The sequence below is a fragment of the Panicum virgatum genome, chromosome 8K (genome assembly GCF_016808335.1).
Source record: "Panicum virgatum strain AP13 chromosome 8K, P.virgatum_v5, whole genome shotgun sequence".
NCBI lineage: Eukaryota > Viridiplantae > Streptophyta > Magnoliopsida > Poales > Poaceae > Panicum > Panicum virgatum.
Genome location: NC_053143.1, coordinates 40,366,862 through 40,392,103, shown reverse-complemented (window position 1 = coordinate 40,392,103; position 25,242 = coordinate 40,366,862). Strand labels below are relative to the sequence as shown.

General features: G+C 40.9%; 1 long non-coding RNA gene and 1 pseudogene across 8 annotated transcripts; one reads left to right on the top strand and one right to left on the bottom strand.

The window, feature by feature from the left end:
• Positions 1–4,805: 4,805 nt before the first annotated feature.
• LOC120644659 lies at positions 4,806–7,186 on the bottom strand. 8 transcript variants are annotated; one of them, XR_005663882.1, is made up of 8 exons: positions 6,869–7,186; positions 6,580–6,655; positions 6,420–6,482; positions 6,272–6,353; positions 5,464–6,189; positions 5,323–5,378; positions 5,152–5,253; positions 4,806–5,072 (listed from the first exon to the last, which is right to left on the bottom strand). It is a non-coding gene; the product is annotated as an uncharacterized LOC120644659 (long non-coding RNA). The 8 variants fall into 8 exon arrangements; XR_005663878.1 differs by having other exon boundaries at positions 6,580–7,184; XR_005663881.1 differs by lacking the exon at positions 6,420–6,482 and having other exon boundaries at positions 6,869–7,184.
• A 13,665-nt stretch (positions 7,187–20,851) lies between these two features.
• Positions 20,852–24,974, top strand: LOC120645723 (annotated as a pseudogene).
• Positions 24,975–25,242: the final 268 nt, after the last annotated feature.

The window sequence follows — 25,242 nt, the reverse complement described above, 5'->3', positions numbered from 1 at the left end:
TTCGGAGAGGACCCCACCAGCCCGCCACACACCCGCTTCGCCGAAGTTGCAAGTTGCGGCATTTTTTGCGCACTACGTGGCCGTTGAGATTCAAACCCACGACCTCTCTCTCACGTGTAACCTTCTCTACCACTGCACCACACAATCACTTGTGTTTATACTCTATTTCTTTCCCCACATATTATACTAAATTGAGTGTAAGTTGTTTGTTTGAGGCCTTAAACAAATTCAAATTAAAAAGTTATCAGCTACAAAGTTTCATAACTTTCGAGATCTACGACTTTCATTTTGATAGTTTCTCCATCTAAGGTCGTTTATGAAATTTGAATTTACTTTGTCGTGTGCCCTATCACGACAAAGCATGGTTGTTTGCCGTGTGCCTTGATCTGGCACACGGCAAACCCTTGCTTTGCCGTGTGTCCTTTATCTGGCACACGGTAAAGCGTGTTTGAAATAATTTTTTTACCTTCAATTTTTGTACCATTCAATTTGTTCCACTATTTATGTTTGCATAATTTTGTCACAATTTTTACCTTGCCAAAGTGACTCAACTATTCATGTTTGATGATTCTATGTGAAAAAAACTATTATTTCATGTGTTTCAATCTCGAATTCAAATTATATTGTTTAATTGCAAAAAAATTAAAATTATCAAATGGCTCCAAAAAATAACCAAAATTTTACATGAAACAATTTAAATTGTCTATTGGCTATAGGAAAAAATTCGAAGTCAAACCCAAATTCAATCGTAACTTTCACTCCAAACCTAACCATATCCTTCTCAACTCTCTGATTCTTCGCAGATGTTTCCATTTATAAGCATCGTACGTGACAAAATTACGAAATCCACTCAAATTTTTACCATAGCCTCCACATATGATATCATGAGATATTGGCAAATCTCATAATTTTTAGACTTCATTTGCTTTTTTAGAATTTTAAATTCATTCGGACACACGTTCATGGTCGTGTTTCGCACAGGATGTTCGAAATTTCTTTTCATTTGATGGGTAAGGCCTCAAACTAGGTTAAATAATATGAGTATTATTTTTCACTCATTTTATTCTATGAATCACTTGTGGTTCAAATTAGACTTGATTCAAAAATTGCTTGAAATGCAATTAATTAGTTCAATATAACAAATAAATACAAAAATGTACTAAATTTTAACATGGAGTACCACATGTTGTATGTGAAGAGTAGAAAAAATTTTAAGGTGATAAGACAAAAAAATTTATTACTTTGTTGTGTGCCAAAATAAAACACACGGTAAACTATTTCTTTGCTGTATGCAAAAAAAAAGCACACGGCAAAACATGTCTCCACCATGTGTTATATTTTTGCTGTGTGTACACACGGCAAAGAGGTTCTAACTGGTAACTGAGCATCTCAAATCGACATATCTAGTGTAGGAGCTGTTCAATGCAAGAGAGAGAGAGAGAGAGAGGGTACACAGCGGCGGTGAGCCGGAGAACAGAGGAGCGAGCCGGAGAGTGGGAGGGAGGGGGGAGAGACGGGGCGGAGAGAGAGAGGGGAGAGAGACCTCAGATCTGGATCCAGCAAGAAGAGAGAGGGAAGGAGGGAGACAGAGGGATTTGCGGAGAGAGAGGGGGTGAGCAACCGGAGAAGGATCTTCTATTTATCTGTAAATCTTTCCTGTCCCTATGTACAAACTTCTGAAATCATGCTGGTGATTACTTTTTTAGTGGAAGCTACATGAAATTTAGCAATGCCATTCTGCTTGGAGTCGCCGGCGAAGAAGTGAACGAGAAAAGAAATAAAGTGAATTTGAAAAGAAAGAGAAAGAGAAATAGAAGCAAAGAAAAATATAATATAAATGAATGGGTATCAATAATTTTCTTTAATATAAATGAATGGGTATCAATAATTTTCTTTCTCATATTACCCTTATACTATATATACTACATAAGTATACTACCCCATAATACTGATCAATGTTTTAGTGGTATAGATAAATCTCAATGTCCGATGTTTATATACGAGTCCTTCTCGGATGGTAGTATATGGTCATATTGTGCACCGTAAAAGTCCTCACATACAATACATGGGTTAGTTGTTGCAACAGTCTACTGATATTAATATAATTGTTAGAAAAAAGAGATTACAATTCAGAAGTCCCAGCATATGTTGGGGGCCAGAACAGAGCAGGTAATAATGTGAGCGAAGAACAGAGCATTCAGGTTAATTTCCCTGCAACAAGCAGTTGTAACATAACAAGCAAGTAGCAATCTTGAAAACAAGTCTACTCCCTCTGTTTCAAAGCAAGTATTTCTTTTTTGTTTTACCCTAAGTCACACTACGACAAAAATCTTAATCGAGGTAGGCAAAAAGCATTAGTCATCGCCTCGGTTAATGTTGTATTAACCGAGGTGGTTTGTTGCCCACCTCGGTTAATCAAATAAAAAAATTTAAAAAAAACGACAAGCCCGCCAAGCCCATCATGGGCCTGCCATGCCCAACGCTGCTGCCGGATCCGCTTGCCACATCCACTGCCCTCCCGAGCCCCCGCTCGCGCGAACTCCGCTTCTACTGCCGGATCCGCTTGGCACGGCCACGCCGCCGCCGGATCCGCCTACCATGGCCGTGCCGCTGCCGGATCCATGGCCTCAGACGCGTCACCGCCGGATCCGCAAGCCTTGGACGCACCGCCGCGAACGGGAGGAGCTCGTCGCCCCCCGCGCTCACCGGCCCCCGCACACTGAGGCTGGCCGGCCCCGGCGCGCCGTCCTATGCTCACCAGCCCTCGTGCTCGTTGTCTCGGGGTGGATCTCGCTAGGGGCGCGCGGGGCTCCTGCTCCGCCGCGCCGCCACGAGGCCCACCACCGGACCGAGACCGAGGCAAGGAGGGAGGGCGGCGGGGGAGCAGAGGGTGAGGAGAAGTTGGAGGAGAGGGTGTGACGCGGAGACGGCGCCGTAGAGGCGGGCGTGAGGAGAGAGGGAGAGAGATTGAGAGGGGAGAGTGATAGTGAAAGTGAAATCCTACAAGACCCCTATGTATACTGAAGAGATTTAGATAGGCTGAGTGGGTTGTGGGCTGGACCTGATTTTTTGGAGGCGGACTGCCTCGGTAAATAAGAAAACCGCCTCGGTTAATCTATTTTGCGAGGCGGTTTTTTTAACCACCTCCGTTGACCGTCTCGGTTAATGCCGGGCATTAACCGAGGCGGTTAAAAGTTGTGCTCGCCTCTGAGGCTATTTTTAAAGGTCACGGTTAATGTTTTTTTAGTAGTGTCAATCAATTTCAATTTGACCAATTTTATCCAAGAAAAACTACCTATACTTATGATACCAAATAAGTGTTATTTGATTCATCATGAGACATATTTTCGTACTATATCTATTTTTCATAAAGATTGATACCTTTTCATATAAATTTTGCGAAACATAAGATACTTTGACTTAACACAAATTTAAAAGAACATTTTTTGAACAAAGAGATTAAAGAAGTGTTCCTAGTGGGGCGTAAAGCAGAGGATATTACCAAGTCACCGACAGTCGACATAGCGAATAGAACAAGTCTTTCTTGCATGCTTTAGTGCGCACGTCGTTGTACAGCAGGTACACGGATCATGGAGGCTGAGCTGGTATCCTTGGTTGATGGATTAAGGGAGATTTGACTTCAGAATAATTATATTGGGTCATTAATTTAGGTTATCATGTGTATAGATCTGTCCCTGTAGTGACGCAGGGGCGGTGATACAGATAGATACTATGCGATGTGTTTCTAGGAGACCAAATCAATGTTGATAAGATCTGTACCCATGCATATGAGTTACTAGGTGAATTCCCCGCGCGTTGCTGCGGGATGATTTGTGTAATTTGTAAATACTATTATTGGATGATGTTGGGGAAGAGTTTAGGTTTGGTTCATTTGTTTAAACAAAGTTGAATTATTGTATAAATGTGATTCAGTTTTATTGAATAGATAAGTGCGGACGATACATTTGGAGATATTTATGTAAAGGGAATTGAAATTATTTAGGAAATAACATAAAATTTTGGAGAAAAGTAACTAATTTGTATTTGCACTCGTGGACTCCTCTTCAGTTAAAATAGCTTGCAGGTATGGTTGTCCCTTTTTTGTGTATTGAGCAATGATCATCTGGTTGTTAGTTGGAAGGTGCTTGGTTATGTCTTTGGTTTGAGAATGGCTGGTGAGAGTAACACACATTTTTGGGCTTGTATCATCCTTGAGTTTACTGATTGCTTCGACATATTTGTCATGCATCTTGTTTGGAGAACTGAATAAATAGTGAAGGAAAGGTGAATATAAGGGTATGAAAAATACAATTTTGGTTGATTTAAAATAGAAAGCAATGGACAAATATGATTACATTTCAAAGATAGAAAAATAGTAATTTGCGTTAAGAGAAAACCTTTTGAAGTGTTGTTGGTGCGCCATTGGTTTTGAGTATGAGAAGATGAAGAATTCACAGAGACAGGATGGAAGGTATAAAGTGTGGGGAGCAAGGAGTTGGGATTGTGAATTATATAGTAGAAAAATGGAAGGGGCAATTTAATATGTAGCAATTGTTGGAGTGATGAGAGAATTATTGTATTATAAATCTGTATTATTGTATGATAAATAATTTTTATGAGGTAATAATAAAAGCAAATGAAGGAAGGTAATTATATCATTAAAAATAATGATACTATTAGGGGACAGTGTTAGGCATGTCAGAGAAGCAAGATGTCCAGAAGCAGTTTGAATCGTCTTTGCTCCATCGAGCCAATAATAAAAGCAGTGAAGGAAGGGAATTATAGCACTTGAATGTTTGGAATAATACTGAAATATGCATCCCACGGTCACTCTTCAACTTTTAGAATGTTCAGATTCAGAAATAGATACACAAAAATACAGTACTTGTATGAAGTTCAGTTTTGACATAAATAAGAGATTTAGAGTGCCGCAGACGTGAAAGTTTATTGAAGTATTATTGTAAAAGCACTATAAGGAAAAGTAGTCAAGCATCAGAGACACAGATGCCTATATATATGGTAATGTGACGCTGAACAAAGAGCTTGTACCAAGTGTTCCGCCGTGTTGTTATCTGCAAGTACATTTGAAACAAATATTATAAAAGTATATTTTAAAAAAAATGAATGTAGATGTGTTGAAGAGAGTAGTACTCTGGTCTTTGACGTTTAGAAAGAGTTTGGGAGGTAGGCGTTTGACCTTTTGCCTTGCATTCTGTGTTATCTTTGGAATCTAATGATCTCTTTACGTTTGAGCTGGGAATGAAGGGGGAAAATGTCATAATTTTAGGGACTTAGAAGTTGATTTGGGAGTGGGTGTATTACCTTTCAGATCTTGTGTTTGGAGGTGGAGAAGATAGTGCTGTCATGATAGGTGTTGCCTAAAAAGGAAATAGCATTTGTTATATAAGACATATGGTATATATAAACTTTGAATACAAAATGAATAATAAATAAGAAGATAACCTGTGCAGATGGTTCCTTTGAACGTTAACTTGAATTCTCTATTTGAAAACTCTTCCTCAAGACATATTTGATGGAAAAAGTGGAGGACGAATTAGTGCTCATTCCTATGTAAAAGAGTCTAATTTTTCCAATTGCTTTATCTAAAGCAGCTACATGTTCTGTTGCGTCAATTTTCATGTTTTGAGAAGCATGATATGCAATACGTTCTACCAAGCCTTCAGCTATGAAAGAGAAAGCTATTATGTCTATGCTTCCAGTATCATCTGTAATGGTAATAGGAAGTTTGTACCTGTAGCAATTATGAAATGTTAATTGCGTAGGAAATATGGTGGATGAATTTAATAAATATTTACTATATAATAGTAAGGTAGAAGGAAGTTTTTTTTACATTGGCTGCACAATCACATCTTGGTTCTTCCAAAATGCTTCCATATCCCACTTTTCAATTTCGACATGCTTTGTAGTACCATTTTGTGCCTGTAGCACCTCCCTTTTATTTGTGGAGAAAACAAAATTGTGAGAAGCGTTTGGAGTATATGTTGGCATATAGAGTGTGCAGAATTGAATATATTTTTAATGGAATGTAAGCAGATTGTTGCCTGGAAAGATGTTGCTGGTAGTTCAATTATTTTGTCAAGTGTGTATATTTGGCCAACTCCTTGGATTGGAGATAACTGAAGTACTTGAGGTGCATGCTGTTGCAGAGATGGAGCTTCCCATTTGTAGCTGTAAGAAATATTAGATATAAGTTGTTTGCTGCAAAAGTAGACAGAAAACAAAGGTAATATGTAATTATATTGAAGGGAACCTTGTACGGAATTCAGCAATTTGAGGAATGTCTAAGTCAACTAATATTTGTGTTGCAGAATTTGATGATGTCTGTGTTACTCCTGAAAAGTTGAATGAGGACAATTGGAGATTTAGGAATAATAATAAAGATGGATCACAGTTGTTACCTAAATTTGTCAAGAAGGCTAATGTTGCTGCTACATCTAGAAGCAAAATCAATTTATGTGAACCTATAGAGAGAAAATCCGGAACAGTTTATGCAAGAGTTCATAAGAGGAAATATGTCAAACAGGTTTGGTGCATCAAACCATGGGCAAGTTTACTCACTTTTTGTTTTGATCAGGACGCTGTGCCCTCCCTCTACACGGACTCCATGAATTTGGTGCACCAGCAGCGGGGAGATCTAAGCCAAAGCAACAATGTAGTGACCACCAGTCGAGGAAAGGAAAAGAAAAAAAAACAACATTTGGTCCTTCGGGATATAGGCTTGGGGAAGGAATAGTAGAATGGCTAATGGGGGTGGAGTTTATGTGCATGCTGCAAATGAATGCCAAGAACGGCTCCACCATGGCAAGAACGGTAGCATTCATTGGCAGAGGCAGTTGAGGAGGCGTACAATGAGGTGCCAAGATGCGGCGGTTGAGTGGGTTGGCCGAGTAGCGGGACTACGGAAGGCGCTGCGCCGGCAGACGTGGTGCGATGGGAACGGCAGGCATTGACGGGAGGTGGAGCGGCGGGCGCAGCAAGTGGCGCGTAGCCGAGGTGCGGCGATTCAGTGCCCTCTGCGCCAGCAAGCGTGGCTGGGCGGTGAGACTGCGTGATGCTAAGGCAAACTCGCGAGGCGAACAGGGGAGGAGCGTGGCCAGCGAGCCTGTACGCCGAGTAGGCCTTGCACACGTGGGCCGTCAAGCGCCGGTGGCCAGGCCACCAGCGAGCCTTTTTTTTTGGATCAACACTAGCGAGCCTTTGTGGGAAGGAGGTCCACGGGCGGCTGTCCGGGCAGGTGGACGGACGGAACAACGGAGATGTGCTGAGAGTTACTGTGCCGTTGGATCACAGATCGGTTGGTCAAAAATTATTTAGGTGATGTGGCTACACCACATGTCAAAGAAATAGCCATCAATGATGTGTAGTGGGGATCATCTTTATAAGAGTTATAGATTACCAGTGACAGGGCCGGTAGGGGTTCTGATAGGGGCCGGGCCATGGCCCTCCTAGCTCGTGGCTATATTTTTCTTTCACGCATTAATGTGCACGTCGTTGTACAGGAGGTACGTACACAGATCACAGAGGTGTGCTGACAGCTAGCCGAGCTGGCATCCTTAGTTAATAATGGATTAAGGGAGACATGACTTCAGAATAATTAATCTGGCTCACTAACTTAGGCTATCAGGCGTACTATAGATCTGTTCTTTCACTTCAAGCACATACTTAGCTCATCATGTGTGAACATGAGATTGTTATGATTGGAGCAACAGATGCTTAAGCTTACCACGATTCTTTTGTAGTATCATGCATGTCACATTATCTTAAGCTCTTATCTTAGTTATATTTGCCATGCTAATACAATTATCCCAATGCATAATGTTTCTGAGGTCCCACAAAATAATTAGGCTTTAAGCTAAGGCATACCTTCTAGCTTTTGCATCGGCTTCGCAACCATCGGACGGTGTATAGCTACGGATGCAGCGGAGGATGGAGCGAAAAAGAAAAAAAAAGTGGGTACTAGTGTTTTATTGGGTACAGAAGATCTGAAACCTCTAATAATCCTAGATCTAACCTTCACAAATATGATTCAGATGCTTTCGGGTGAAAAATACTCGAGTGTGGGTCTGTTCTAAATTTGAGCACAACAAAAATTATACATAATAGGTTGATTGTCTTTTTATTTTTGATATTTCTATAAAATGGATTTTGTAAACTGGTGAATCAGTTGTTATCTGAGCATTCCTCAGTTGATCAAGTTTCTTCTGGTGGAAGGCTAAAATGGATTGCTTCTTCTTGTTTTCGTGGTAGATCTCTCGTTAGTAACGGTCGGGAACCCCTGGTTTGTACCGGTTTCCCGACCGGTACCGCTCCTCCGGTACTAAGTGCACGCGCACTTAGTACCGGTCAGCTGGCCCGGTACTAAACGGCCCGTTTAGTACCGGTTGGTAACACCAACCGGTACTAAACTGCTGGCCACGCCAGCAGCTAGGCCGAGCAGTTTAGTACCGGTTGGTAATACTAACGGTACTAAATGATTTTTTTTATGCTTTATATTTGTTCTCTTTTCCTTTCAATTCCAATTAATTAGTATTAGTAGTCGTACTCGCAGCGGTTTGTGTATTCGTACTCGTACTCGTATCTAGAATTCGTATTTGTATATGGAGCAAAGCAAATAAAAAAAATTATATACATATACATACATGGATAAAAGAAATGTTAGAAATTATATACATACATGGATAAAAGACAATAATATTTACAAGTATTAATTCTCATAAGTTTTTTCCGACAAATTCTTCAATAATTCTAATCATCTGCATCGTCATCGGCATCCTTCTTGCGGCGTTTGTTGAGTTTGTCAGCTCGAGCCACACTTATCATTGGATCAGAATAAAATTCACCTTTTGGATTTATCACCTCATCCAACAGGAATCCACAGAGTGCTTCTTGAATTGCCCTGATTCTTTCTGGTTCGATGAGGTTCTCTTTCAGTCTCCAAATCTGTCAACAACAAATAAACACCAATAGTTTAATTTAGTATCTGCATGGAATTAGATACAAGAAATTGTTACTAATGTTATACGTACTTCGAAGTTTTCTTGTGTCACCCTCATGGTTTCTCTGCAAAAAAAAGTGCATGTGCTCACATACATAGTATCCGCAGAGGTTGGTTCCTTGTTGCTGTCTCAAACACTATATACATATATACATATATACATGTTATGAAATATTCATGCTGTTTGAATAAATGAAAGTAGATGTGCGATATTCGTACCGGCTTGTTATAGTTGAATTCAAGCTCAGTCGGTGTTGACGCGACTCCTAATTGTGTTTTGAGGAACTGAGACCATGCCCTTTGCATGATGTCTACGAGATTTTGATATAATTCTGGTGGCTTATTCAAGGAGTCCCACACAGTAACTCGGGACCGATCGATTTCAATCACAAGTAGGATCCAGTGGAAACTGTTGATACATACATATGGATACAAGAAATGTTAGATATATACACTTATTGGCTAGTTGAAGTGACTCAAAAAGTGAAAGGACTCACTTGAAGTTGTACGGCAAGAGAATGAATGTGCCATCGTGCTGCCCTTCCAAGGACATGACTAAATTATTCTCGGTCCGATTAATATATTTGCGTACACACTCCTCATGTATAACATTCGGATCTATGAAGCCAACATTGTAAATCCCGCTCTTCCGGCATTCTTGCATTTTCATCCTGCACGAATACAAATAAAAGGAGGGAATGAGAAATCTAAACGACTTAGTAGAGCTAGAGTATACAATTGACAGAAAACACTTACATAGACCATACACTAACGAGGGACTTGTCTAGGGCGTCTTGATGGAATAGAAAAAAAATGGTCAAAATCAATCCAAATGTCATCCATTCCCCGATAGAAATGGGTATGTTTAATTCGAGCAGCTAGCATTATATACCCCTCTGCACATACTTTCAAGTACCACTGATGTAACTCACGCATTCTTGTTGGTAGGGTGTCAATCAACTCTGGCCACATCAGAGGTTCCCCCAGTACAAATGGCTTTCTTCCTGCCCCTTGGTGAACCGGGATTTTTTTCTGACCTAGGAGCTGAGCTTTTGTGAGGTTTGTTTCCTTGACAAACTCAGCAGCAGCTTCATCCTCTTTTGAAAGCACTACTAGAGGGGGTACGCTTTGTTTGGGTTGTTCGCCGAGCTGGGGGACTTGGTTGTACCTCTGATTACTCTTCTTCTCCCATGATTTTGTAATCGAACGGTCGTAGTCCGACATCTGTGGAGGCTTTGGTTGGCACATCATGGATAGATAGAATTTCTTCGCTGCCGGATCCACTGGTTCCTTTGGCGGAGGCTTCTTTGGCTTCAACTGCTTGCGCACATCTTTTTGCACCCAAGCATCCAATTCCTCTGGAGTCATTTCGTAACCTGACTTCTCTGGCACGGGCTTCTCTTTCTTCTTTCGTTCTTGGGTCTTCTTATATCTTGGAGGTGGCGGTGGCGTCACCCAAGTAGATTTCTTCTTCTTTGCGGGGCGAGGAGATGGCGGAGGCGGACTAACACTAGGCTCCCCGGAAGTGGCCAGTGACGGCGATGGACTAACGCTGGGGTCCTAGGCTGCGGGCGGTGATGGTGGATCCACACTGGGCCTCGGAGACCCTTGAGCAGCTGGCGGTGACCTCGGAGACGGGCTAGGATCCCTTCCTGCAATTTTTATGTACTATTTTTTCCAACAGATCCAAGTGTGGAGGGCCTGTCCTAGTTCATCTTCTCTATCGCCTCCAGGGATCTCGAGGTCGAGGTCTTCCCATCCTTTCTCGACACGGTCAACCATGACTCTAGCATATCCTTCTGGAATCGTCATGCCATGGATTGTCCCGCCTTGAACAGGGACTTCAACAACCCCGTGAGCGACTACTTTCAGTTTTTTCCTTAGCGGAAATAGACGCTCACAGGGGGTCCTCACGGCGATGTCGTCCACGGGGTAATGTTCCGCAACCGTTTCCTCTCGATCTGCGGTTGGGTGTTCCATTGAAGCGACGCTGCTACGACGCTGCGAGCCGACGGGGCTAGTCTCTAGCTGAGCCGTTGATCTGGCTTCTGGTGGCTGCTATTGGCTAGCTGTAAGTGCACCTTCGATCGAAGCAACCCATTCTTCTAGGGCACGCACCTTCTCTGCTACTTCAACCTTTCTTCTCTGTCGGCTTCGATACGTCTCTATGTCGCCACTGAAGCCATGCTTCCATGGAACTACGCCCATGCCTCGCACACGTCCTGTGTGTTCTAGTGTGCCAAGAGCGTACGTCAGCTCGTCTTTCTCTCTGTCTGACTTGAAGCTGCCTTCGGACACTGCCTTTAGTGCCACATCGAGCCTGTCGGCCGCTTCCCTTATGGCATCACTAGTGACGAACGACCCATCTTCCATATTCAATGAGCCTCCATGAGCGTAGAAGTAATGTTTTGCTCGCAACGACCAGTTGAAAGTCGTCGGTACGATTCCTCTGGCAACGAGATCATCTTCCATCTTCTGCCATCGTCCTCGGCAGCATCCTCTTCACTGTGGTGTGTGCCCGTACCAATTATGTCCACAAGAAAGGCCTCGTCGTCATCACGGCGAAAGGGTTCCATTTCGTTTCCTATGTGAATCACATATGTTTGATATGCAATTTTATACTAATTAATAATGTATAAAAAAATTACAAGTGCACCTTCGATAAAGCCGCACAACGCATACATGGACAAAATTTCTAAAATTTACATCATATACATCTTATATACAATGTGCCCTGGAATTTTATAAAATGTGCCCTGAATTTTCTAAGATTTTCTACTAATTACACCTGTTTATAGTATAGCAAACTAAAATTTACAAAGAAAATTAGAAGTTCAATAGATAAAGCTGTACAAGACAAAATTTACATCATATACATTTCATAACATACACAATTCAAAAATACCAAATAAAACAATAAATGTGAAGCTCGTAAAGACATGAAGTTTTCTACAATATATAATATTTTTGTACAATATTCATAATTACTACAAGATATAAAGACATACTTCTGTACAATATACCTAAGCAATAATTTTCCATACATTTTCCTTAATTTCTCATAATTTCTCTACATTTTCCATACATTTTTCATAATTTTACATACATTTTCCAAAATTTTCCATAATTTCTCTACATTTTCCATAATCTTTCATAATTCCTCTACATTTTCCATAATTTTCCATACATTTTCTACAAATTTACTACATTTTGAACAAATATCTATAATTTTCTACAAATTTCAACAAATTTGTACAATTTTCACTAGTGTGTATCAATTCCTAACATTTTCCTACTATTTTCATTATTTCTACGTATATATCTACCAATTTCTTACAAATTTTCAACAAATTTACTATAATTTGAAAAAATATCTATATTTTCTACAAATTTTCTAAATTTTCTACAACTTTTCTTTAATTTTTTACAAAATAGAATACTGCTTTAGAATAATTAAAAAAATAGCTGACGTCAGCACATAGTCGTGCTGACATCAGCCTGAGGCCTCACGTCGGGGAGGCGCGAGGCGGCGGCGCCGGTTCGGTGCGGCGGCGGGGACCAGGCAGGACGGAGGGAAGCGCGGGCGGAGGAGGCCGCTCGGCACCGGAGGAGGCATGGGCGGCAGCGCGGCGGGGGCACGGGTGGCAGCGCAACGCGGAGGAGGCCGGCGCCGGAGGGGACGAAGCGACGACGGGCGGCGGCGGCACGCACGCGAGGGCTCCGGAGGGGGCGGCGCGGGGCTGACGCGAGCAGTGCAGGGCGGCGTGGAGGAGGCCGGCGCGGAGGACCTCAGGTGCCACGCACGAAGGGGGCCGGACGGTGGTCGCGGCGACGGCGACGGGCGGCGGCGGTTGGGTGATCTCTCGCGTCGGGGGAGGGGTGGGGGGAATGGCGACGAATGCCAAGTCCCCCCGGTTATATAGAAGAGGCAGTTTAGAACGGGCCATGGCTGCTCCCGGTACTAAACTGTCTACTGCCACGTTTAGTACCGGGTCGTGGCACCAGCCGGTACTAAACGTCCCCAACAGGTGGGAAAATTTTGGGCGGCAGTTTAGTACCGGCTACAACCATTGCCCGGTACTAAACGCCCAAAATGATTCTATCTTTTTCACTTTTGTAATTGTTTTGTAATTATTTTGTAATTCTTCATAATATGTTTTATGTGCAATAAAATTTAATAAATGATTAAAAAATAGATATATGTACTATTTTCACCTTGCAAAATTATATTATTATTGTTAAACATACGTTAATCCTAATAGTATTAGTCTTTGCACTAAATTCAAAGTATTGACACTAAATTTCAAATTTCAATTCATTTAAACATGTTTTATGTGCAATAAATTCAATAAATGATTAAAAATTTAGTACCGGTCAAGGGCATCGCCCGGTACTAACCCGTCCCATCTGGCGGGAAAATTTTCACGTAGCTCTTTAGTACCGGGCTAAGATTCAGCCCGGTACTAAACAGCTAATTAGATAGCTTTTTTGTTTTCTTTTTGAGTGTTTTATATATTGTTTATTCATAATAAATTAATTATAAATACAAATATATGTTGTTTTCACCATGCAAAATTATATTTCTGTATTATAGGTCACTATGTTGGATATATTTAATGTGTATGCACTTAATTTATCATATTGAGTCCAAATTTTTTTATATTTGTTTCAATTGTGTTTTCTGTGCAAACTATTATATAAATGCATAAAAAATTTAAATCTCAGTTATTTCATACATGTTAATTAAATAGATTTTCTATTTTTTTGGGTGTTTTATCATATATGTGCATGCACTTAATTAAATAGATTTTCTGTTTTAATTATGTTTATCACATTGAGTATGCACTTAATTAATTTATCATATTGAGTCTAAATTTTTTTATATCTGTTTCAATTGTGTTTTCTGTGCAAACTATTATATAAATGCATAAAAATTAAAATATAAGTTATTTCATACACCATATATTACATCAATCACTTGGTTACATGAACATGAAAGTATAACATAATGATTACACATCATTGTTTAATGGAATGTTGACAACCTTTCTTTTTACGAATGTCCCTTGATCATTAATCGAGGCGTAAGTAAGGAGCGTCCTCTTTGGACAACAGGATGCTAGGGTCAACATCGACATAGAATAGAGGACGGTCGTAAAACTGATCAAAATCTTCTGACTTGTCCGAAATGTCTTCAACTCCAACGATTTTTCTTTTTCCTGGAAGAACTATGTGGCGTATTGGCTCGTCGTCGGACTTGCCTTGATTTTTCTTAGGTTTGCTTGCCATGTCCTTCACATAGAAAACCTGCGTCACATCCTTGGCGAGAACGAATGGTTCGTCTTTATATCCAATCTTTTTGTAGTCCACTATTATCATTCCATACCGGTCTATCGTTACACCGCCACCTGCTCGGTTCACCCATTGGCATCGAAAAAAAGGAATCTTCAAGGGGCCATAGTCAAGCTCCCATATTTCCTCTATGACACCAAAGTAGCTGTCCTTATTTCCATCATGGCCTATTTCATCAATACGCACACCACTATTTTGGTTCGTGCTCTTTTCATCTTGGGCTCTTGTGTAAAACGTAAATCCATTGATCTCGTATCCTTGGTATTGAATGATTGTGGCCGATGGTCCCCTAGCAAGCCATTGTAGTTGTACATCAATCGTGCTGTCACCTATGAGTTTTCTTCTCAGCCAAACCGCAAAGCTATCTATGTGATGACGTGTAATCCATGCCTCAGACTTCCCTATGTTTTCATATCGGACAATATTGATGTGCTCATCCATATATGGGGCCACGAGGGATGAATTCTGTAGAACGGTGAAATTTGCTTTGCGGATTTCATTTTCAGGGATGTGCATATTAGATTTCTTACCTAGTGTGCCCTTTCCTTCCAATCGCCCATCATAGCGTGACATGGGGACCCCAATCGGACTAAGTTCATCAATGAAATCAACACAAAACTCAATGACCTCCTCTGTTCCATAGCCCTTGGCGATACATCCTTCTGTCCAAGAACGATTGCGAACGTACTTCTTTAAGACTGCCATGTATCTCTCCAAAGGGAACATATTGTGTAGGAATACTGGGTCTAAAATGTTTATCTCTTTCACAATATGAACCAGGAGGTGGGTCATAATATTAAAGAACGAAGGTGGAAAGACCATCTCAAAACTGACAAGACATTGGACCACATCATTTTGTAGCCTTGTAAGCTTATTTGGATCGATTGCCTTCTGCGAAATTTCATTAAGAAAGGCACATAGCTTCACCACTGCTAATCTTACATTTTCTGGTAGAATACCCCTCAACGCGACTGGAAGCAATTGGGTCATCAAAACGTGGCAATCATGAGACTTTAGGTTTGTGAACTTTTTCTCTTTCATATTAATTCTTCCCTGCATATTCGAGGAGTAACCGGACGGTACCTTCATACTGTTCAAGCAATCAAACATGCTTTCCTTCTCCTCTTTGCTGAGAGTGTAGCTAGCAAGACGTAAGTAGTGCTGTCCATTTTCTCTCTTCTCAGGACGTAGGTCTTCTCGTTGTTTTGTTTCTTTCAAATCATGTCTTGCTTCTAGTGTATCTTTTGACTGCCCATACGTACCAAGGAATCCTAGCAGGTTCACACAAAGATTCTTCGTCAAGTGCATCACATCGATTGCTTTGCGGACCTCCAGGACATCCCAATATGGGATCTCCCATAGTATGGACTTCTTCTTCCACATTGGGGCATGGCCGTTTTCATCATTCGGAACTTGTTTGCTTCCACGGCCCTTTCCAAACACGACATGGACATCCTTCACCATCGAGAAAACACGCTTCCCGTTTCGGAATATAGGCTTAGCACGAGTTTCTGGTTCCCCTTTGAAATGTTTTCCTTTTCTTCTTAAGGGATGGTTGATGGGAAGGAATCGACGATGACCCATGTACACGACCTTCCTACAATTTTTTAGATACAAGCTGTTGGTTTCTTCTAGACAATGAGTGCATGCCTGGTGTCCCTTATTCGACTGTTCGGACAGATTGCTAAGTGCAGGCCAATCGTTGATGGTAACAAAAAGCAATGCTCGCAGGTCAAAATTCTCCTGTTTGTACTCGTCCCAAACACGTACACCTTCCTCCTTCCACAGCAGCAAAAGTTCATCAACCAACGGTCTTAGGTACACGTCAATATCATTGTCCGTTTGTTTTGGGCCTTGGATAAGCACTGGCATCATCATGTACTTCCGCTTCATGCATAGCCAAGAAGGAAGATTGAACATACAGAGGGTCACAGGCCATGTACTGTGACTACTGCCCCACTCGCCGAATGGATTCATTCCGTCCGTACTTAAACCGAACCTTATGTTCCTTGGGTCGTTATCAAAATCTGGGAAATCTCTATCCACGTTTCTCCACTGGGACTCATTTGCAGGGTGTCTCAGCATCTGATCTTGCTTACGCTCTTCTTTGTGCCACCGCATCAATTTAGCATTGGATTTATTTCTGAAAAAGCGCTTCAAACATGGTATTACTAGGAAATACCACATCACCTTAGCGGGAACTTTTTTCTTGACGGGCTCCCCGTCGACCTCACCAGGATCATTTTGCCTGATCTTGTACCGTTTTGCATCACAGACAGGACAAGCATCCAGTTTCTCATATTCTTCGCCTCGATAGAGAATACAATCGTTAGGACATGCGTGAATTTTCTGTACCTCCAATCCAAGAGGGCAAACAACCTTCTTTGCTTCGTATGTTGTAGAGGGCAGTTCATTTCCCTCTGGAAGCATGTTCTTTACGATTCCAAGTAGCTCCTCAAATCCCTTATCGGTGACACCATTAGCGGCCTTCCACTGCAGCATTTCAAGTGTGGTACCCATCTTTTTAAGCCCCTACTTGCAATCTGGATACAATAATTTTTTGTGATCCTCCAACATCTTCTCAAACTTCTTTGACTCCTTTAAAGTTTCACAGTCTCTTTGTGAATCCACTAGAACCAGACCTAATTCATCAGGTGGTTGGTCTTCTGCTGCCTTTTCTCCAGCCTCGTCCATTTCTTCAGCATCGTCCATAGGTTCATCTTCAAAGGCTCCCGCTTCATATAGATGAGCACAGTCTGCAATATTATGATCATCATCTTCTTCACCATCTTGCATCACAACTCCAGGTTCACCGTGCTTGGTCCAAAGAGTATAGTTATCCATGAAACCCTTTTCATAAATGTGGGCGTGTAGAGTGCTCCTCTTAGAGTATTCCTTTTTTATTTTGGCAAACGCGGCACGGACAACACATAAAACCTTTCGATGACTTGTGGGCCTCCGCTGCATTGAGAAAAGACTTTAGACCATTAATCCACGCCATGGTGCACCGGTCGCCGTACATCCATTGTCGGTCCATCGATCTACATTTTTGAATTAAGTAACAACATTATTTTACTTGTATTCATATCATTTAAATTGGCACATAACATAATGAAATACAAAAGCCATTTTTGCGAATTTAACATTGAAATACAAAATTAATAGAAGTCCAAATTAACAGATACATTACACTACATGCTTAAATTATAGAACATGATAAATAGAAGTCCAAATTAATATATACATTACACTACATGCTAGCTACCTAATACAAACTACTCATCATGAGATCTTTGGACCAATGCCTCGTGAACTGCCTCGCGAAGTCTTGACACGGAGCGGTCATATTCCGCCAGCCTCGACTCTTCATGTCTTGCATTATATAGAGCCATCAATTCATGATCATCATCAGTACCATGCAACTCGACATTAAATTTACGACAAAATTTACGGCTTTCTTTGTCAAGGGAGAATATATAAAAAGCTTTCTTAATCAAACGACGAATACGACCGCTAACAAGACGAACACGCTCTGCAGGGTGGAACTCAAGCTTTCTTAAAATGAAAACATAAATTGTAAACCATAATTATTTTGACACTCTTCAGTTCAATGCGAACACATCGTTCCACGCCATAAGGGATGCGCAATCAATGTTCGCGGCTTTGTTTCAGGCTCACTTTCTCTAAAACCATCGAAAAGAAAAAATGTTTGTTTCGAAACATGTCTATGTCGTTAACCTTGACCCTGCGGTGATGACACTGACATTCGGGGCTAGTATTGACATCCACGACACAGTGCGGTACAATAGGACCCGATGAAGGATTTTATTATTGGGACCAAGACCGTACTCCTTCATCGCGTCCTCATATATACCGCACCGCATCGTGGATATCGATGCTAGCCCCAAATAGCAGAGTTTTCACCGAAGGATTAAGGTTAACGACATATTCATGATCCGAAACATATATTTTTTAAACTTCTCGATGGTTTCAATATGAGCCCCAATAAATACATCATTAGAGTGACAAAATAATGCAACTAAATGCATAACAAATACCAAACTAATTAACCATGCCACTTGAAAAAATTGAAAAAAATATGAACAAATTATTAGAATTAAAATGAAAACATAAATTATAAACTATAATTATTTTGACACTCTTCAGTTCAACGCGAACACGTCGTTCCACGCCATAAGGGATGCGCAATCAATGTTCGCGACTTTGTTTCAGGCTCACTTTCTCTAAAACCATCGAGCAGAAAAAATATTTGTTTTGAAACATGTCTATGTCGTCAACCTTGACCCTTCAGTGATAACACTGACATTCGGGGCTACTTTTGACATCCACGACACAGTGCGGTACAATGGGACCAGATGAAGGAGTACGGCCTTGGTCCGGATAATTTCATTCTTAACTGGCTCAAAAGGTGTGGATTTCATAATTGAGACCAAGACCGTAATCCTTCATCGCGTCCTCATATATACCGCACCGTATCATGGATATCGATGCTAGCCCCGAATAGCAGTGTTTTCACTACAGGATCAAGGTTAACGACATATTCATGATCCAAAACATATATTTTTTAAACTTCTCGATGGTTTCCATATGAGCCCGAATAAATACATCATTAGAGTGCCAAAATAATGCAACTAAATACATAACAAATACCAAACTAGTTAACCATGCCACTTGAAAAAAATTATTTTGACACCCTTCAGTTCCAGGAGAACACTCTTTTCAATATCCAGAAACTATCTAGAAGAAAAAAAACTTTATTTCGGAAAATGTATATGTCGGTAACCTCGACCCTGCGGTGATGACAATGCCTTTCGGGGGGACACGGTGCGGTACAAGGATGTCACCAATCGGCTAGTCGCAGCACCAATATTTCCGGTTAATAAGAACACAGCACTAGGCACAGGCAGTGTGCTCGTTGATATGCTCTCAGTGCACCAACGGCCCCGCTGACTGCGTCAAATGCTGTCTTCGTATCAATCAGAAGTGCTGGTGATGCGACCAACCGATTCGCGACGTCCATATAGCGAATAGTGTTTCCCCGAAAGGTAGTGTCATCACTATTGGATGGAGATTAACGACGTATACTTGTTTCGAAATAAAGATTTTTTTAGCTTATAGATAGTTTCAATGTGAGCCTGAATAAATACATCACTAGAGTGTCAAAATAATCAATTCATAATAAAAAAATCTATTATAATTCTTTCATTAGTTCATTATAAAAAAATTAATTATCCACATTATGGTTATATCTACTACAATCACATGTTTTGTCTACACTCATTCTAAAAATTTCTACTATCCACATGCTCATCTGAATCTAAAAATAAAAAATGTGCTACGGTCATTTGTAATATATAGAAAATGATTGAAAAATATGTCTATAAATTTTTCATATTCAACCTAGCCAATAAACCTACTCCCACATTCAAGTCATCGGTTCTATATATCTCAAATCATTGCATAAATCAAAGAAATCATACTCATCCTCACTATTTCTAAAAGTCACAAATTTCTCTGACTATAGAGCATAAAACGAAGAATAAAGACTATCAATGAAGAGAGGATGAAGTTGCAAACCTTTGGCGCATTTGAATGAGTCCAAATCACACAAAAAATGGATCAAATAATGGCAGCGCAACTCTAATATGAGAGAAGAAACCGAGCTCGAGCTAGCTCTCTGGTGAAATGGGCGCTGGCTCGGCTCGGGGAGGAAGAAGCCCCAATTTATAGTGGGAGCATTAGTACCGGGTGGTGGCTACAGCCGGTACTAAAGCTCTCCATTTAGTACCGGCTGGAGCCACCAGCCGGTACTAAGTTTCCTGGCGCCAATTTAGTACCGGCTGGTGGCTCCAGCCGGTACTAAATTGTCACTAGCCGTTGCAGGCGGCTGTCGGGGGCTGTCGGTGGCGCACTTTAGTGCCGGCTGGAGCCACCAGCCGGTACTAATCGGCTCCCATGGGCACTGTTTCTTTGACCCGGTACTAAATTTGCACGTTAGTACCGGTCGAAACCGTGACCAGTACTAACGGCCGCGGACGAATGTGCGTTTTTCTAGCAGTGACAACATGTTAATGGACAGCCAGATGCCTATGGTGGTTTCATCAATCACATCTTCACAAGATCTACATCCAGCTCATGCCATGACATGGAGATGTATCTTTATTGTTCCTGACGTAGTGGACAGGGGAACGTGATCTTAAGTGCAAAAGAATTTGTTCGTTGACATTTCATTTATAGGCTGTGTGCAGTAATGTTAGGCTGCCAGCGTGCCGATGAGATGCTGCTGACATTTGAATTTTTTTATAGAAGGAATGTAGGAGTGCATAGACCTTGCACTCCTTGAATGTTAGTTGGAATCATATCATACTAAAGAGCAACCACGCAGAGAAGGCATCTTCCACACAGCACATATCGCCATCCACTGCTGCCTACCAACAACCTAATCACCACACAGCAGAGAGCATGGCTTCAATGGTGAGTGGCGAGATGAGCACCCTCCTGTCCAAGCTGGGGAACCTGCTCACGGATGAATACAAGCTGTAGAAGAGCGTCAGGGGTGAGATTATGTTCCTCAAAGCAGAGTTTGAGAGCATGCAGGCTGCCCTGCTCATGGTCTCTGAGGTGCCTATTGATTAGCCACCTGACATCCAAGTCAAGCTTTGGGCAAGGGAGGTCAGGCAACTGTCCTACGATGTCGAGGATAAGGTTGATACTTTCATGGTGTGCATAGATCGTGAGCCAAAGGAGCTGCATGGTCTCCGGGGCTTCATCGACAGAAGCCTCGACCTCTTGACCAAGGCAAAGATCCGCCACAAATTAGGCACCGAGATCAAAGATCTCCGAAGAAGCATCAAGGAGGTGAGTGAGCGCCATGATAGGTACAAGGTTTCACATGTTGCTGCCAAGCCTGCGGAAGTACCTGTTCACAACCTTCGTCTATCAGCTATGTACAAAAAGGCAGCTGAGCTCATTGGCACCGAAGAGAAGAGCAATGAGCTTATTGGTAGGATAATGGTTGGGGATGAGCCATCCAAGAAACAGCTGAAGAAAGTCTCTATTGTTGGTTTCGGGGGATTAGGCAAGACGACACTTGCTAAGGTGGTGTATGACAAGCTTAAAGAGCAATTTGATTGCGCAGCGTTTGTTTCAGTGTCTCTAAATCCTAATCTAGAGAGGATTTTCGTTAACATGCTCTGCCAATTAAGGCATCATAAAAATGTAGTAACCTGTGACACAGAACAACTTATCAATGAAGCAAGAGATTTTCTTCAAGACAAGAGGTATGTTTGAGCCTATCTCTATGTGTATATATATAATTTTCCATCACTTCTGCTAGCTTTAATGGTCTAACTTGACCAGCATATTCTTTAATTTCAAATAACGAATTAATTTAAGAATAATGAATTGCAAAAGTGTTTAAGGAGATGATCATTATATCCAGTCTTGTCATGTACCATGAACATTTCCTTTGAATCAGAGTCGCTATCAAATCTCCAGTTTTACCTATTTAAAGATACCAAAATGAGACATCATAGACTATATTACATGATTGTTTTTACTTTAGATATATATGTATATCTCAATGTATATAGCCTGCGGTATTGGAGCCCTCTGTATTTGTGTACACATTTTTTTTTGCGATGAGAAGAGAATTTTATTACTCAGAAAGTTCAGTACATTCCTAAGCGAAAAGTTGCTCCACAAACAATGGAGCAACAAGGGCGCACCATATTTGCAGTCTCCCCAAAATCAGTAGTTTTGATCCTCTGTTCCCACTTGTATAGATGCCCATTAGGCCTACATTCTGATTTCTGAGTTTGGAAAGTTAACAAAATTTCCCTCCAACCTATGTCATTAAGGACCTTGTTTTGTTCTCAAATGTAACGACAATTATTCTATTGACTGTTCATTCTTGGCAATTTTTCCCAAATAGACCCCATCAAAATGGAAACGAAAATGAATGTGGTGGACTAGATGCCATTAATTAATTGGAGGGGAATTGAATCATTGAAATAGTTATTTACTGGCATCTTGAATGTTCAATGCAATAATTACATTTAATATCCACAATATTGAAAAATTGCCAGAAAACATTGATAGTCATATCTCATTTCACTATTTTTATGTCATGATAATATTCCTGAATGCTTGGAAGTTATCTTTGAGTGTTGAAGTTCACTAAATACTATCGATATCGCCACCTTGAAATTGTTGTTGCCACTCTTGTACATGTATACATTTTCTTTTTGATAGCTCAATCATTCTTGGTAAAACAAACCTTATGTCAGGGTTCTACTAATATATGGTCTATTTGGAACCCCCTAATAGGTATCTGATTGTTATTGATGATATATGGAAAATTTCAGTGTGGAAGACAATCCAATATGCTTTAGTTGACAATGAATGTGGAAGTGTCATAATTTCAACAACTCGCAATCTTGATGTTGCCAATAAAATCGGTGGTGTCTATCAACTACAACCTCTTTCTCCTGCTGACTCTAGGAAGTTATTCAACCTCAGAATATTTGGCACTGAAGATAAATGTCTTTCAAATAAATTGGCTGAAGTATCTACAGAGATTTTACGAAAATGTGGAGGTGTACCCCTAGCTATCATTACGATCGCCAGTACGCTGGCTAGTAAAGAGGGAATGGAAAATATACATCAATACTGGTCCAAGGTGTGCAAAACTCTGGGTTCTGGACTGGAAGATAGTCCTGATGTAGAGGATATGAGAAGAATACTATCAATTAGTTACTATGACCTGCCTCCACATCTAAAACATTGCATGTTGTATTTAAGTTCATATCCAGAAGATTATGAGATAAGGACAGAAGAATTGATATGGAAATGGATGGGTGAAGGGTTTATCCTCAAAGAACAGGGGAGGTCCTTTTATGATGTAGGTGAGGATTATATCAGTGAGCTAATCAACAGAAGTATGATTCAACCATCAAGTATCAGCCGTAAGAGCAAGAAGGCAGTTGTGTGTCGAGTACATGATATGATACTTAGATCTCATCACATGCATGGCAAATGAGGATGGTTTCCTGGCAACAGCACATAACCAAGAGACCAAGTGTCAGCAAGAAAGGATACATCGATTGTGCCTCCAAACCAGCAATTTAGAGGATGTCAAGCATTTATCAGCTGCAAACTTGTGCCATGTGAGGTCACTTATTGCTGATGAGTGTCCTATCAAATTTAATTGTTTGCCACCCCTATCAACCTTTCCAGTCTTACGTGTACTGTGTTTAAGTGGCTGTGAGCAAGTGGACAATAGCTGCTTCAAGGAAATCTGCAATTTGATTCACCTTAGGTACTTGGGACTAAGAAAAACAGGCATCACTGAGATTCCAAAAGAGATCCAGAAGCTACAGCTTCTACAGGTGCTAGACATAAGGGGTATTTTAATACACGAGCTGCCATCAACCTTTGTTCTACTAAGAAAATTGGTGTGCTTGTGTATTAACATTCTGGATAGAGTACCGGCTGGGTTCGGGAACCTCAAGTTACTTCAACAGTTGCATGTTCATGCTATCTGTGTGGAGTCCCCGTCCATACTGACTAACTTCTCTGGGCTGAGCGAACTGAGGCGTGTGAAATTCTCGTTCACCAAATGGGACGAGAGCTACATTAAGGCTTTCCTCCAGTGTCTATCCAGCTTGGTCAGTCTCGAGTATCTAGAAATAATTGGTACCAAAGTATATGACCTCGGTTCGGGAAACGGGTCCTTTGCTGTGTGCCTACCCACGGCAAACCTTTTGCCGTGTGTTGCACATGGCAAAAGACACACGGCAAATAGGCATCGGCAAATAGGACATTTGCCGTAGTTTGCCTAGTGTCAAAAAAAACACACGGCATAAATGTTTTCAGAAAACTGATTTTAAAAATAGAAAATAAAAAAAAATTCGAAGAGGACCCCACCGGTCAACCACAGCCCATTCCACCAAAGTCACAACTCGCAACCAATTTTCGTGCACAACGCGGTCGATGGGTTTCGAACCCGCGACCTCCCCCTCACATCTAACCTTCTCTACCACTACACCACACACAGCCCATTCCACCAAAGTCACAACTCGCAACCAATTTTCGTGCACAACGCGGTAGATGGGTTTCGAACCCGTGACCTCCCCCTCACATCTAACATTCTCTACCACTACACCACACACTCAGCTGTGTCTATACTTTATTTTTTTTCCCCATATACTATACTAAACCGAGTCTAAATTGCTTGTTTGAGACCCTAAACGAATTCAAATTAAAAAGTTGTCAACTACAAAGTTTCATAACTTTTCGAGATCTAGAACTTTCGTTTTGGAAGTTTCTTCATCCGAGATTGTTTACGAAATTTGAAGTTTACTTTGCCGTGTGCCAGATCTGGGGCACATGGCAGTGCCTTGATCTAGCACACGGCAAACCTTTTTTTATTTTTTTGTTTCCTTCTATTTTTGTTCTTTTTTTCCTTCTTCTTTTATTCTTCCAAATTGATTACCATGCACTTTGAATATACTTATCAAATTCACTCAACTATATATATTTAATTCTTTTGCTCATATTATTGCATTATCTTATGCAGTTATAGATCAAAATTAAATTTATATAAATTCTATAATTGCACTTGATACATTAAAATTATCAAGTGGTTCCAAAAAATTACCAAAATTTTACACGAAACAATATATATTGTCTATTGGCTATAGAAAATTTTTTGAAGTCAAACCCAAATTTGATCGTCACATCCACTCCAAACCTAACCGCATCCTTCTCAATTCTCTGATTCTTCTTCGTAGATGTTTCCAATTGTAAGCATCATACGTGATAAAATTGCGAAACCCACTCAAATTTTTACC